General features: G+C 45.9%; 1 protein-coding gene across 4 annotated transcripts in view; it reads left to right on the top strand.

The window, feature by feature from the left end:
* The window catches only part of LOC141941197 (uncharacterized), a 61,381-nt gene that overhangs the window by 21,731 nt on the left and 23,950 nt on the right, over positions 1–15,700 (top strand). The gene's annotated exons all lie outside the window — the stretch shown is intronic.

Here is a 15,700-nt window from a genome sequence, read left to right as displayed (position 1 = left end):
TAAATCCAGTTAGTCTTGATTTTGCAGGACTTTCGTAGGTGCTGGGGATTGAGATGTGTAAATGCTAGGAGTTTGCCTCATCTCTGCAGGGGCTGGGAAATGGGGCATGCCTGGTACTGGTGGGGTGGGCTGCCTTGCGCAGTGCCCATCTGGTGCCTCTCTTTCAGAAGGCGTTGCTGTAGAGTTAGTATTTCAGCTTTCTCTTCATTATTTGTTTTTCCTCTTGCACTGGTGTAGTGTCAGTTTGAAAGAGTATCTGCAGACATCTGCTGACCCTGGTAAATTGCATTAAATTAAAAGACATTTGTTTTCAGTTCTGAATTTCCTCTCATTAGGGAAGAATTTCACTGCCTCTGGTTGGTTGGATGTACTAGTTTTAATCTCACTACCACCGCCCCCTTTAAGCCTACAAGGTGGACCCACTAAAAGAAAAGACTATGTATTTTATTTTCCAAGATTTATAAAAGTGAGACCCCTCCATTTCCCCATTACATTGTTCCTTGTTCTCAGTCCTGCTGGCAGCATACATCCCATGAATACATAATGCAGAGACTTCTGGTTTCAGTACAGTTTTACTCACCTCCTCTTTGCCCTTCTAGCCAAGTTTCTGCTCACAGAACATTCAAAAGGCCCAGTCTTGCATTTCACATCACCCAAATCTTCTACTGATGCTGACAGACTTTAATTAGTCCCACATCCTAATGAGAGGAGAAAGCTGGTAGGCCTGTACCCAGCCTTCTTTTTTTTCCTGGAGTGCATGTGAGTAAATGGAGAAATGTTCCTTTTGGTCCAGGTGCTTTCTCTGATTTGGATCCCAGGCACAGCATCCACCTGCTCTGCCTTAAGTTCCTTTCAGCAGTGTTTGGGAGTGTGTTGGTAAAGGTTAGGGGCTAATCTAAATAAGCTTTCCAAACTGTTGTGGTTTTTCTGGGAAACCTTGTGAGAATGATTTGCTTCCTGGTCCGTTTGTTCTCTACACTTCTAGATTAATTGTGGCAAAAATTTTTGCAAAAAGTTGAGATCTGGAGTGATAGTGGGCCTGTGTTTTTAAAATGTTTTACTGTAGATGTCATTAACACTTCCAGGTTGTGGAATCTGTGTTATAAAGGATATTCAGCTAGTGGTTTTAATTTAAAAGTGTACTTTTTTTGGTGAGGTGGGGAACATGCAAAGTGAGGTGCAGTCTGAATACTGTAACAGTGTTTGGTCATTTGTATTATTTTTATAGTTGGTTAATTTTTGACCAGTAACATCTTGCAGCTTTATGATGACTTCTTGCTTGCTACTTGTACTTGTTTCTGCTACAAAAATCACAATAGAAATAACAGTAGTGTTGCAGATTCAGTCTTCTGCTGACATTTGGATTCTCATCAGTTTAGCTAAAATCGGCGATCTCATTTATCCGAAATCTGAGTTTTGTTTTGAGTTCTGCCACAAAATCCTTGTATGAAGCTAGGCAAGTCTCGTCCAGTACCTCCATTCCCCACCTGTAAAATGGGACCAGGGTGTGTGTTTCTTGGTCTGTTTTCATTCTCCAACAAAAATGCCTCTTATTAACCACCTGGGCAGCACTTGGCATCATGTGTGTTTTAGTCAGATAAACAATGCAAATGAGGAATGATAATATTAAACTGGCTACTCTAAGGCTTCATCTGGGCTCTGAATGTCAAGCTATTCTTGCTTTGCAATTCTTAGCCTTACTATCATGTGCTTGTGAGAACACAGCTGAAAGCTTGATCAGATGGAAAGTTTTTTGAGCAGCAGATGTGGCTTTCACTCTTGTCCCTGAGCCTTAGTTTCCATTCCTGCAGCTCTGTGGAACTGACAGATGACAAAGAGTATCAGGCAAGATTAATTTGTGCCAGAAGCAAATGTGTTCTGAGACAAGACGACACTTTTGGGTGCATGATGTGTTATGGGATACTCAGTGGTGGATGAAGAGATGTGGAGTGCTTTGTCTTTGCATCAAATCCTGTTCATGTTAGATGGTGATCAAAAATTGGTCCAAAGAGTTGTGGTGTGGAGTGGTGCTGTGTTGGGATGCTTAAGCTGTTCCTTGCATTGAACAGACAAGGCAGCTTTTGTAGGAAGGCTGTGGATCAGTGGTATGTGGTATCCAAATGTCTTCCTGTGTTCCAGTGATTTGATGCCTTTTGGTAAAGAAGGGGAGCAAATTTTGGAGACACAAGTGGGTTGGGGGCAATCTGAGTGCTTTTAAGGGGTTAGGGAATTGCTGTGCTTCTACCTTCATGGCCTGTGGCTAAATGGAAATCTCCATCACCTGGGCCTTTCAGTTCAGCCTCCCTTAGCAGGAAAGGCTGCACGGGAGAAGGTTTAAAAAGTCCCTTCTGGTTAGGTGCCAGGCCATGCCTTTCCAGCTTCATGGGGCAGTATGATTCTGCTCTTTTGTGCCCCAGCCATGAGTTTGGACAGTTGGCAAGTATATTTCCCACTCTGGCTGTCTGGTCAGCTGGCCACCCAGCCTCTTCACTATTGAGGCTGAGTGAGGGTGATTCAATGCACACTTTTCTTCACTCCTCCAAAGGGCTAGAAAATTAGCACAGAACACTTCTTCTTTTCTTTCATCTAATTGAGCAGAAATACCCTGGCTCATCCAAATACCTGCGTTGCTGCAGTGAATGCCCTCTCCCAGCCACCCCTTGATCCCTTGATTACTGTGGTCAGTTTTGGGCCCCTCACTACAAAAAGGACATTGAATTACTCGAGCGTGTCCAGAGAAGGGCAACGAAGCTGGTGAAGGGTCTGGAGCACATGTCGTACAAGGAGCGGCTGAGGGAACTGGGGTTGTTTAGTCTGGAGAAGAGGAGGCTGAGGGGAGACCTCATCGCCCTCTACAACTACCTGAAAGGAGGTTGAAGAGAGCTGGAGATGAGTCTCTTTAATGAAGTAACAAACGATAGGACAAGAGGGAATGGCCTCAAGCTGCACCAGGGAAGGTTTAGACTGGATATTAGGAAGTATTTCTTTACAGAACAGGTTGTTAGGCATTGGAATGGGCTGCCCAGGGCAGTGGTGGAGTCCCCATCCCTGGAGGTGTTTAAGAGTAGGGTCGACATAGCGCTGAGGGATATGGTGTAGTTGAGAACAGTCAGTGTGAGGTTAATGGTTGGACTAGATGATCTTCAAGGTCTTTTCCAACCTAGATGATTCTGTGATGGTCCTTGGACAGCGTTATTACATGCAGGCCCTGCTGCCAGCCAGTTGATATTTAATGAAGGCTATGCACGCCCTAGAAAGACTGTGTTTGCTGCCAGCTTATTAACTTCAGCAGATCTGGCTCTTTTTGGCAATGCTGAGACCACGAGGTTGCGGCGAGCAGGGACATCCTTTGGCTCGAGGTGAAGGCACCAGGGACGCAAGCATCAGCTGAGGTGTAAGGAAGTCCAGGGTGTCACAAAGACTCCTTGGAGCTGTTGAGCTCATTCCCAGGGGATAAGACTAACTTGTCTTGGCACATTGTGTAAACTGATAGGAAGTAAAGGTTCCATCCTCCTGTGCTTCTTTAGTGCGACTGCCTGGAGCTCCTTTAAAATCTATGTTCAGCAGCTTGAGAAGTCAGTGTAGCATTTGCAGGGGGAGATTGTAAGAGATCTGTCTTGGAGGAGAGCAGCTTTGGGCTGGTGTGATAAGCAATCCAAATTGTCCTCATTTACATGTGGGTAGGTGGTTGGTAAGGAAAGCATAATTTTAAAGTACAAGGCAGAGAGTTTGGGTACATGGGTGTACTTCCAGTTATGCTCTGAAGTCACTAGGTAGTTCTGAGCAAGTTGTGAAACCATTCTGTCATGGTTTACCTGCATGTATGAGTAGATAATATCAATACTGTTGTCTTATGGAGGCTTAATACATTGTTTGAAATGCTTTGAGATGCTAGGATGAAAAAGGCCAGTACAGAAGAGAAAAACAGATCCTGTGCTAACATTTGGATTTCTCACTGCGGACACTGCACCTCTTTGGTGGGCAAGTAGTTTCAGTGCATGACAAGTAAGTGGAACTTGGTCTTGGCTTGACACTGAAAGTGGCCTGGGTACAGTGTGAGCCCTGGTCTGGGTTTAGCTGTGTAATATCAAGCCCAACAGTCCTTATCTTCAATATTTGAATACTGGCATTTTGGTTGGACTGGGCCTGGTAGGGCAATTGGCACTGAAAGTTTTCTTTGGGCCGATACTGGTTGCACAGAGGCTGCAGGATGGACTTACCACACGTGACCAAGGACCAATACGTGACCCCTGGTATGTTGGGGTCTGAGCTTTGGGCTGCTAATGGCTCCAGGGTGAGATTTTGATATCCTTAGCACAGCTGGGCTTTGCCCTTGCCTGTCTCTCTAGACTTGACAAATAGCTTCCAGATAGAGAATGTGTGAGCTTGTGAGTCCTTTTCACCTCTTGGCCTGCCATTTGAATCCAGACCTTGTCAGTTCCTGCAAATTGTTATCATCTGTTTGCCTGTCTGAGCTTGCCTCTGTGCTGAGGGGGTGCTGGAAAACCTGCTGCTGGTGCTGGTGGTGGTTTCATCATTGTCTCTGCCCTGGGCCTTGCCCTCCAGAGTGACTGAGTGGAGTTCAGGGGCCTGTGCTGAGTGTAATGGCTTACACCATTTCCTAAGGGGCCCAGTGCCAGAACTTGTCTCTTCCAGGTGTGAAAAGTTAGGCCATAGCAGTTCTTTGTCCCTGGGTGCCATAGAGTGCTTGTTGAAGCAATATAACAAGGAAACTGTTGCAGAAACTGATTGCGCCATTACAGAATGAGAAATCCTGCTTCTGGTAACCTCCTGCAATTTTTCTTTTATTTTTCACCCCCAGAAATATTCTACAGCAGCTGTTTCTCCAGCACAGAAGCCCCTGTCTATCTCATCCCTGCCAGCATTTGGCACTGAAGTAGCCAGCAAAACAAATGCTATGCCTGGCTGCTGCAAGGCAATCCTAGCATGAAAAAGTTTGGGGCTGAAAATGATTTAGATTGTCCAGTCTACTTGCCTGCAAGGATGTAGTTCTGTGGCAGGAGGCTCTGTGACTGGACGTGTGTACCACATGAGGGGGCGATGGGGCATGGTAAAGGTGTCTTATTTGTGCCTTTGGAGGAGCTGAGGAGATGTTCTCTTCTGGTTTGATGTTTGTTGTAAAGACTCTGGCTCAGTGCCACCCAGCTGATGTCTAGTTTGCTGATTAAGGCATTTGTAGTCTGGCAGTGGTGGAGAGAGAGAGAGGGTGGGAAGGTAGAGTGCTGTCTGGGAGGTAGAGAGAGTCAATAGCAAGGGAAGGCATGAGGAACCCCACCCTGTCCCTAGGAGGCGATTGTGATTCTGCCAGGCAGGAGATACCTCTGTCTCTTTCACTGTGCTCCCTAAGTGTTCCCTGCATGGTTATCTAATCCATGCAAAAACATGCTGTAATGGAAGTGCCTGTGGGCTGCTGGGGCTGGATGAATTGAAGCGTAAGAGAGCAGTAACTCATGTAGAACTTTGCCTAGCTGCTTTCTAGAAAGGGTAGTGATTTCCTCTCCTTTCCTGAAGGAGGCAAGTGAGCTGACTATGTCTTCACTGACAGTAAGGTTCACCTGCAGCCATGGTGCCAGCTTGTAAATGCCAAGGGCAAGGCAGGTAGGATAATCATAGAATCACAGAATGGTTTGGGTTGGGAGGGACCTTAAAGATGATCTAGTTCCAAGCCCCCTGCCATGGGCAGGGAGACCTTCCACTAGACCAGGCTGCTTAAACCCCATCCAGCCTGGCCTTGAACACTTCCAGGAAGGCTTTCAGCATCAGTCGTATGACAGAGGTTAGAGCATTCTTATAGAATGGTTGAGGTTGGAAGGGACCTTTTGAAGGTCATCTTGTCCAACCCCTCTGGTCAAGCAGGGTCACCTGGAGCCAGTTGCCTAGGATTGTGTCCAGACAGCTTTTGAATGTCTCCAAGGATGAAGACTCCACAACATCCTTGGGCAATTTGTGCCAGTGCTCAGTCACCCTCACAGTAGAAGTGTTTCTTGATGTTCAAAGGGAACATCCTTATGTGTTTCAAGTCTCTGCCCATTGCCCCTGGTCCTGGCATTGGGCACCACTGAAAAGCACCAGGCTCCGTCCTCCTTTTACATACCTGTATGCAGTAAGATTCCCCCCTGAGCCTTCTCGTCTCCAGGCTGAACAGTCCGAGCTATCTCAGCCTCTCCTCATAGGAGAGATGCTTCAGTCCCTTAATCATCTTTGTGGACCTCTTTTGGACTCCCTCCATGTTGCTCTTGTACTGGGGAGCCCAGAAGTGGACACAGTACTCCAGGTGCAGCCTCACAAGCGCAGAGTAGAGGGGAAGGATCACCTCCCTCAACCAGCTGGCAACACCCTTCCTAATGCAGCCAAGAGTACTATTCACTTTCTTCACAGCAAGGGCGCATTGCTGACTCATGTTCAATCCGGTGTCCACCAGAACCCTCAGATCCTCTTCTGCAAAGCTGCTTTCCAGATGGGTGACCCCCAGCATATACTTGTGCTTGGGATTGTTCCTCCCAGGTGCAGGACTTCGCACTTCCCCTTGTTGAACTTCATGTGGTTCCTGTCAGCCCATTTCTCCAGTCTGTCAAGGTCTCTCTGGATGGCAGCACAGTGCTCTGGTGTATCAACTGCTCCTCCCAGGTTTGTGTCATCAGCAAACGTGCTGAGGGTACGCTCTACCCCATCATCTCATTAATGACACTTCTGCTGTTCTCCCTTAATCCCTTCCTTCCTTGTTTTGCCTGAGTGCATTTTTTATCTAGCTTTGTAACTCATACAAAGGGGCAATGGTTTGATGGGGAGATGGACAAGTGAGCCACTATGAGTGCTTCTGGAAATATTTAACTATCTTTTTCCCTGGGTATCTGGCCATGTAACTTTACCTTCTTTTCCTGGGAGCTTGCATGTTGGTGAATAGCTGTTTGGACTGCAGTGGGACCTAAATATCATCTGGGCTGTCTCCAAGCATGAGCCGGTAGCTAGAACATATGCTGAAACATCTGAAACCTTGTTCCTTGAGGTGCTGCTTTGAATCATGAAAGAGTGTGGATTAGGCTGGTCAGGATGATTTAGAATGCACCAGAGGGCTTGGTTGAGGAAAAGGAAGATGAAGGAAGGAAATTAGATGTGGCTGAAGTTTGAGAGAGTATGTGTTGAAGACGAGAGATCTGTGGGATAGGAAGGGGAAGAGGAGGGTAAGAATGGGTGGAGGCAGCTAGAGAGAGAGTAATTTTCTTGTATTAAGGTTCCCAAAGGGACAATAATAGCACCTGGCACCAGTGGCAGTAAATTATGAGCCTCGGGTTAAAGCCAATGGCTTATCATTTAGATTGGCAGGCTTGCTGGCTATCTTCCCAACCCTGCTGTCTTTCTTTTTTTTTCTCTAAGCTCTAAAGCCTGGTAAGAAGGTATTGGACTAAAGCTGATTCTTTGGCTGCAGAGCAGAGAGAGGAGATCAAATGGGCATATGGGCACCACTGGCATGTGTCCCTGGGATGTGACTTAAGGAGAAGTCCTGGGTGATGCTGGTGAAACTGTGTGAGGCTTGAACTCCAGGTAGGTAGGTAGGGGTAGGTAGGACCAGAGGGAGAAAATTTGTGGGGGTGGGGGGGTGAACTGTCTCCACCTGAAACTGGTTGCCAGAATCTTTGCATGTGAATGGATGAAGTTGGGGTCTTGACCTCTAATTTTTCTCTGAAAGCACCACAGAGAATAATTCATATGGAACTAGTAGAGGGAAAAGCCCAGTCTCCCATATCTACTGGCAGGCGTTTATGGTAGGGCTGCCAGCAAGCCACAAAAAAACATCACTCGGCAAATCCTAGAGATCCGAACTGCAGCAACAACACAACTGGTTAAAAAGCGATTTGAGATGGGGTGAATGGCAGTCACGGAGTGGGTACTGGGTTGGATACCCAAGGGTGGCCATCATGCAGGATATCCCTGTTCTGTCTCTTGTGTGTTGGCTGTTGCAGGTCCTTTTTGAAGAAGGTTTTCCAAAGGAGTTTTGTGTCTTGTTTTGACTCAGTACAGTGCAGAAGGATAATGCTGGCATGTTCTCTTTCCCACTCTCTGAATTCAGCCCAAGTAGCCTTGAGGGCCTGGCAGATTAAGAAGTTTTGCTGCAACCTGTTTATACTTTCCAGCAAGACCAGTTAGTAGATGTTGCTTGGAACTGAAGGTCAGGACCTTTGCTACAGTCTCTACTCTGGAGTAGGGCTGAATTGTCCTCGCCTCCCCCAGCCTTGGTGTGTCTGGACTAGAAGGACTGCCTGGGTTGGGTCCCGATGTGGCTGTTGAGTCGGCCAGATACCTCTCCCTTCCCACTCCTCCCTCAGCATGTGGCTCATTGTGATACAAATATCTCATCGTTGCCTGGGGAGAAATAGGAGTTTGCAGGCGGCTTCACCATATGCTGTCACTGCCCATGTTGTATTTGGTCTACGGATGAATGGATCTCTCTTCAGGCGTGGTAAGTTACATCTATTGCTTATGGTAGCAACCTCTGAAAAGGAGAAAGCCTTACAGTTTACTTTTTTGGAGGATAGGTGAGGTGAGCTTGAGGAGACTGGAAAGGGTAAATGGCTATTTAGAACCAAGCTGGTTATTCCTCATGTAGTCCAGAGAGTGTCTCATGATGGTGGCAGTTTTCTGCTTTTTTTTCTGACTTTATAGATTAAGAAGCTGAAATGAACAGAAGAGATAGGCTTTTTCTTTTGTTTCTACCCTACCACCACCACTAAGTGTTGAATCCCAGCTTAAGCACTTACACAAGTGACCAGTCTCTTAGAAGTCAGCACCCACAAGATAACAGGGGCTACTGCTTAAAAATCAGACAGTAAGAGACTTATTCAAAGCATTACACAGAAGTGATGGTAGTAAGGAGTGGAAAGCAAGAGCTTGTTTTTCCCTTTTCTTTCCACCGACACTGCTTAGCCCCGTATCTCTGAAGCAGGACACCTTCCTTGTCCAGCACGGCTTGGCACTGGTGTTCAACTGGTGGCACAGGTATGCTTTGCACCCTGCATTCCCCCCACAGGGCACTGCCTGGGGAGTGAGAAGGAAGGAGGGAGGTGGTAGTGCAGATTTGGAAACGGCAGAAACAGGGTGGTCATGTGATGGAGCAGATTAACTGTTAATGCTGGGCGTTTGTGCTCCAGTTTTGCCACCGCAGACTGAAAGCAAGCAGCTTGGCCCATAGCATGTCTGAGGTTTGAAAATGCAGCAGCCGTTACTGTTCAGTAGGCAAAAGCTGGCTGAGCTTTTAAGGCCAAGCCCATGACTACAGTAAACACTCTAGGAAATACTGGTTTTGAGACAAGCTTTGGTGTGGTAGAATAGCCAGCCTGGCTGTCAACAGCACAGCTGTCCTTGGCGTGGGCTGGGGTTTAGCACTGATTTTCTGCCTTAGCTCTGAATAGTCTCTCCATTGTTGGCTCACATGAGAAACGCACTGCTGGGTTCTGCTCTCGCTTTCTTTCAGCTTGTTGATGTCAATGGGAGTTTTGGGCATTGGTCCACATCTCATCTCACAGGAGGAGGCACTCAATAGAGGCATCTACTTCTCATGTAGTTGGAGACCGAATTAAACCAGAGCGGATTCACTTCTAAAACTCCCTGCCCTTCACCAGAGCTGTGTTCCCAGATGCACGTTTCTTGCTGAGTTGCAACTGGTCATCATTTCCCCAACAAGTCAGAGATGAACCTTCCCTCTCCAAGCCAAAAACATAATTACATTTTTTCTAAAAATCAATGTTTCAACAGGATAGGTATCATGGGGGCCACAGGTAAATTAAAAAAAGCACAAATAAAGATACTTAAGAGAAACCCTATTAAGTTTGCTGGTTTTCCTCATTGGAAATAATCTTTACAATCTCTGCTTGGACTTGGCTTGCTTATGCAAAGCAATTTCCATAGAAAATGTAGATGATCCTCAGTTGCAAAACTGAGGATCATCTAAAGTGTTAGGAACTTAATGTAAATGAGAAGTCTCTGGTCATGTCTATGCTAGGGCAAACTATATTTTTAATTCTAAATGTGCTTGTGTTAAAATCCTGGCATATCCTTGCAAGCTATAATTTCACCTTCTTGCGTCTGGTTATGGAAAAAAATAGGTTGAGCAGTTATACAAAGTATGAAACCCTGAATTGCTTTGCAAGTTACTTTGCAATCTTATTGTAAGCATGCTCATTTTTGACTGTATAGACAAGTCTTTTGCCTACCTGTGGAGACTTCAGGAACTCCCTGTCTTGCATATTGCTTCAGAGGCTCATCAGACACTCCTATAAGTTCTAGCATGATGGTGTGTGGGCATAATATAATTAAGAAATAAGCAACAGTTTAACAAATTTTCGGAGTTGTAAAGCTAGTGGTTCTGTGCAGTGTCTAGTATAAGTACAGATATCCTTAAAATGGAGCCAGTCAAATGTCTGGAGTTCTCACTGCTGTAAACCTGTTACTTGTTACATTAAAGGCGATGTGGTTTGCAGCTGGGGAAACCACCATAGGTCAGGGAATGCTCTGGGTTTGTTCAGGAAAGTCTGTTAGTGCTATTGTTTGCTGTATGTGCAGGGAAGACAGACAAACCTCACACAAGAACATGGTGTACCTGGCTAGATAAGAGTGTATATTGAGCATACCTTAATGTAAGTCTTGAAACCTAAGCTGTAGTGCTTTCTTCAGAGCTCTGATTGAAACAGCACAGTGAGTTCATGATACGTGTATTTTCATTGTGGTTCTGAATTTGGTGTGCTATCAAATCAAGCTCTTAACTTGTTTTCAACTTAGTATAATTTCCTGTCATCCTCTGAATAACATGGCCAGCTCTCTTAGTTTCTAAGTGTTAGAGGAATGAGTGTAATTATGAGCAGTGGAAGTGGTGCTCTTGGAAAATGGTTTTTTTTGAGCAGAGACTTCTAGTATGACATCTTTTTAGTATTCCTGTATCTTTCATCATACACCTAATGTTCTTTTTCAAGTCTGACTGCTATAAGAAGTGTGAAAGTGTGAAATGTGCTAATTCTTCCCGTCTGCATTTTGCAGACTCTTCTACTATGGGCAGTTATGCTAAACAGCCTATGGAAAGACCCTAGAGAGGAGTGAATCGGTAAACCACAAGAAGCCGAAAAAAATACCAGATTGCTATCTCATGGTGTGGCTGTTGGTAGGGTTAGAGGTATAAAGTAACTAGTAACTAGTGCTGCAACTGTGAGACTTGCCTATGTTGCTTGGTCCACTGTATAAAACTCTGTACTGAGTTGAGACACTGGTTCATTTGCTTTCCAGATGCAATCACTTGCCCTCAAAACTATTCATATAAATGTGGTATAAATTTTTTGTTTTATTATCAACTGTTCTCTGCACAGAGGATCTTAATGAACTTGGCCTTGAGACATTCAGGCCTGCCTTTGTACTCTGCTCTTTCTTCTTTTAATGAGATGATCTGAACTTTTGCCCTTCTCCAGTGTGGTGCGTGAATGAGCCCTCTTGGTCCTAGGACATGGCCATTTTGTAAGCATGAGATGGGCCAAAATCCTGAACTGAAAAAAGGAAATGCTGAAATGATTTTTGGGTTAAAATTGATGCATGTGTTATGAGCACTGGCACGTGTTATACAGGCTCTAATATGGATCTTACAGGCTACTGAGTTGAAGGTTTATTTCCAACTATTTGGAAAGTAGATCTTGATACAGACAATGGAGTGGCATGCGTGAGGTCAGCAGTTCTCTAGCTAGTTCTTCATGCACAGATTCAGGCACAGCTGTAAGGGTTGCTTTGCTCTGCTAACACCTGTTTAGAAGGGTAGTGGCCTGCTTCTGGCTCTGAGCTGGCACATCATTGCTCTTGCATAGGGGAGGTTCAAAAGGTTGGCAGGAGTAATGTGTATCCTGTGGTGGCACCCATAAACAAGCGGAGATGCTGAAGCTCAGTGCATTGGAGTGTCCAGGGAAAAGCACTGTTTGCCAGATCGGTTGTATTGCTTCTTACATTGGGGAGGCTTCTCTGGATCAGCTTCTGTGCCACCCTGAGCCATGTGCAGTCATGAGGATGTGAACAAAGAGTATGCAGCATGGTATTGGAATCCCCAAGTGCTGATCACCAGTGCTGAAGGTAACCATATACCCACTTAAGAGGAAGGACAGAGCACCAGGAGGAGGATACTGGCTCCTCTGAAATCCTTGCAAGCTGTTCACAGGGTACTGGCCTAGGCCAGCCCTTTCAAAGTTGGTAGGTCAAACCCATCTTAAGCACTGAGCTCCAACCTGCAAACGCCACCCCAGGTCCTGTGCGCTGTGTAGCGTTGTGCTGTGAGGCAGTTGTGGGCAGGCACTGCTGCATGCAGGCATGGGAGAACATTCTCCAAGTGCGGTGGTTAGTTATGTGCTGCATAAACAGATTAGCTCCTTGCAGTAAGAGGCCTTTATCCTATTAGCTAACTAGCCACTTCAGCATGTTCCCTTGTCACTAAGGTGTATGTGAGGTTCAGCAGGGCAGGGGAGTAGGGGGACAAGTAGGTGGGGAATGTGGGAACAGTTGGGTTACAATATCAGTTGTCTCTGTGATTATTAATGTTCTACTATTTCCACTTCATGGATGTTTATTTGAAGGCAAAAAATGGTCTCTCTGGTTTGTTAATCATCTTTTGGCCTGTAGTTTCTAATATAGTACTTCTTTATGTAAAATTATTTTCATGCGCTCTTGTAAACAAATGGGATCTCACAAATAGGCATAGTCATGTGAAAGGAGAAGATGCTGAAGTACGCTGCGGGGCTGTGCAGACATGACATGTACATGTGTGTCTTGGGAGGAGAAGGAGCAGGACTCTTGTACCCTGCATTCAGACTCTGTGGAGCCCAAGCAAGCCCCATGGTTTGGGGTGTTTGCTTGTTTGCTTGTTTGTTTGAGACAGACTTGTTTTGATTTCCTAGAGCTGTTTACACAGTCAGCCTGCATTTGGCTTTTTCAAAGTTTCTCCACTGCCCACAGATCCTAACTTCTTATCTGAAGATGTGACCTTAGTGTTTTCTGCTTAAAGTTGCTTTTGTGAGTGCGCCCAGCAGCACCAGCTGGACCCAAGGCCTATTGTGAAAAATAGTCCATGCCTATCTTCCGTGCCACTGAAAAATCCTTTCCTCATTTAGTGCAATGAGTATACCCCATGTTGCCAAATTTTTGAGAAACTTTGCTAAGACCAACTGTCTGGCTAAGAATGTGCTGAGAAGGTGCATATTCCAGGTTCTGCCAAGACAAACTCATTGATCTCCATTGGACATTTTCTGTGATGGATTAGATAGAGACAGTGTGGGTTTTGTACCTCCTGAAAAGTCCCTTGTGCTAACTGTACCCTTTAGGGCAGGTTTTTGGGCTGACAAACAGGAAATCAGGGCCAAGACTTTATACTTTTAAACATAAATACTTGATAACATCTAAAACATTCAGATTGGTTCAAAAACATGAAGAATTTGGCTTAAATCTAGACTTGAAACAATTTTGAGCTTTTTTCTTTTGCCTTCCATGTGTATAGCTGTCCTTTCCTCTGCCAGGTGAACCTCTGCAAGCATGCAGTCTCTTCTGGAAATCTGCTGTCCCGGATGTTAAGGCTGTTCACTTTCTGGCTGATATGCATGAGGTCCTGTGGCTTGCACAGAGCCTTTGGAGTGTCTTGTAGTTGTTCACTTTCAGCTTTCAGTTAGCTGAGAATGGTGTAAAGGTAATCTGGCACGTACTCTGGTAGTGCCTGTGTCCTTTGGGTTTGGAGCAGCCATCTGTGGATTCTCTTTCTCTTTGTGTCCCTGTAATGTCACAGCTGACAAGAGTCTGTACCTTTCACTGATTTCAATTTTTTTTCTTCTTTCCCAGGGTATACAGCTGTGTGACTTTCAGAGCCCTCTCTGTGTCTCCCTGCTTAGAGGAAACTGTTTATTCTATTGCCTGACTTGTGCTAATGTCTTAACCCCTTCTTGGTGCACTCAGGGACAGCATTTAAACAGCAAATGGTGGAAGCATCTGGGGCTGCTTGTTTCAAGCCCCCAGCACTGCCATCGCCTGTGTGCTGCAGCAGCAGAGCTGAGGGGATTGGGATAAAGTCACAGGAGGCAGTGTGCCTCGTGCCCTAGCTCTGCCTACGGCAGAAGTCTGTGGGGAGGGAGAGCTTTGGAGTCACGTCTGAGCCAAGGCTTCGCTTCACAGTTGCAAGCTGGGACTGCAGAAGCGAGACAAACTATAGAGACATCAGATGATATGTTAGACTAGACTGGACATTCCCTGTGGACAGCTTTGGAGTCAAGGCCAGGAATGAAGGGAGGAAACAGTCACGTTGGCAACCCTGAATTAAAAGCCTTGTAAGCTTTTTTTCTCAGGAGCTGCTACCATGCCTGCCAGCTGTGAAACTAGACTCCCCTGTCCCTTCACACCCCTCCTCCCTTCCCAGGCTCTAGTGAGCAGGAGGGGCAAGCTCAGCATTTGAACTTTGGTAACTTTGGCATGTGCAGATGAGTGATACAGAATTAATGAATTCTGCCCCTTCTTTATGTTTTTGTTACTCCACAGGTGCTGGAGTTTTCAGTCAGGTCTGTTTCCTGCACAAATGGAGTTTTGCATTTTTTCCAGGCCTCAAAGAAAACTCAGCGAGGGATTTGGGATTGGCGAGGAGTGAATAGATGGACCATCTGATGTACCCTGCAGATCAGCAGACTCAGACTCTGCCAGACCAGCAGGGGAAGCAGCTGCTGAGCCAGAGATGCTCCATACAGAGTTCCTCCATCCCCAAATTCAAATCAAAGGGCTAGTGGTAAAAGTGCCAGGGCAAATCTGGCTTGTTTTATCTGTGCCTAGGGGGACCGGGTTTCTGTACAGATCCAGAGCATATTTGGAGACCGTATGCCACAAAGGTGACAGGAGCAGTAGAAAACCAGACTCATCTGCAGACAGGCACAGAGTCCATTTGCTTAGACCGTAACTGTGTAAGTAGGTAGCTGTGCTTGCATTAGCTGTGGCTCTAATGTATTTGGGGAGAACTTCAAAAAGCAGCCTGTATTTTGAATAATTTTATCTGCTCTCTGGGCCTTGGGAGCAGTGGGAATTCAGATGCTCTGCCAGGTGGCAGACCTTGCTGGCCAGGCTTCAGCTCATACTCTTCTGTAGTGGGCATTGAGTGGGCCCAACAGCCTGGTGCCGCTCTGTGGTGATCACCTGTGCATCTTTCTGGATTGAGATGCAACTGGCTTGTGCTTATTTAGAGAGCAACCACTTGTGGGATTGAGTTGCTGTTCTGCCAGTTGACTCACCTGTGGTTCAGGGCCATTTTGTATTTGCTGTAGGCTCTCAGCCGTTTCTCTTCAGCAGTGGCAGCTGAGCCCCTCCCAGTAGTACACAATGAGGTGACTAATGACACTGTGTTGGGGAGGATTTTGGTGACTGCAGAAGTTATTTTGTTGTGGTTTTCATGGTCCACCACTTGCTGAGTGTGTGATCTGAGACAAGTCCCTGCAGTACACTTTTTTGTAAGGCCTTTTCTGGTTTTTTTAATAATTTGAATTTGTTCTCCATGATCAGCATTTCATCTGCTGCTCTGTCCAGAGGTGCTAAGCAGTCAGTGTTTGCACTATATGGAGGCCATGGATTTGTGGCACTTGATAGCAGAGGTCCTGCCTGGAAAACTGGGGCTCCCCTGTCTGATAGAGATGGGGGGCCC

This window comes from Strix uralensis, chromosome 3, assembly GCF_047716275.1.
Source record: "Strix uralensis isolate ZFMK-TIS-50842 chromosome 3, bStrUra1, whole genome shotgun sequence".
NCBI classification, from domain to species: Eukaryota; Metazoa; Chordata; class Aves; order Strigiformes; family Strigidae; genus Strix; species Strix uralensis.
This window is presented reverse-complemented; position numbering and strand designations above follow the sequence as displayed.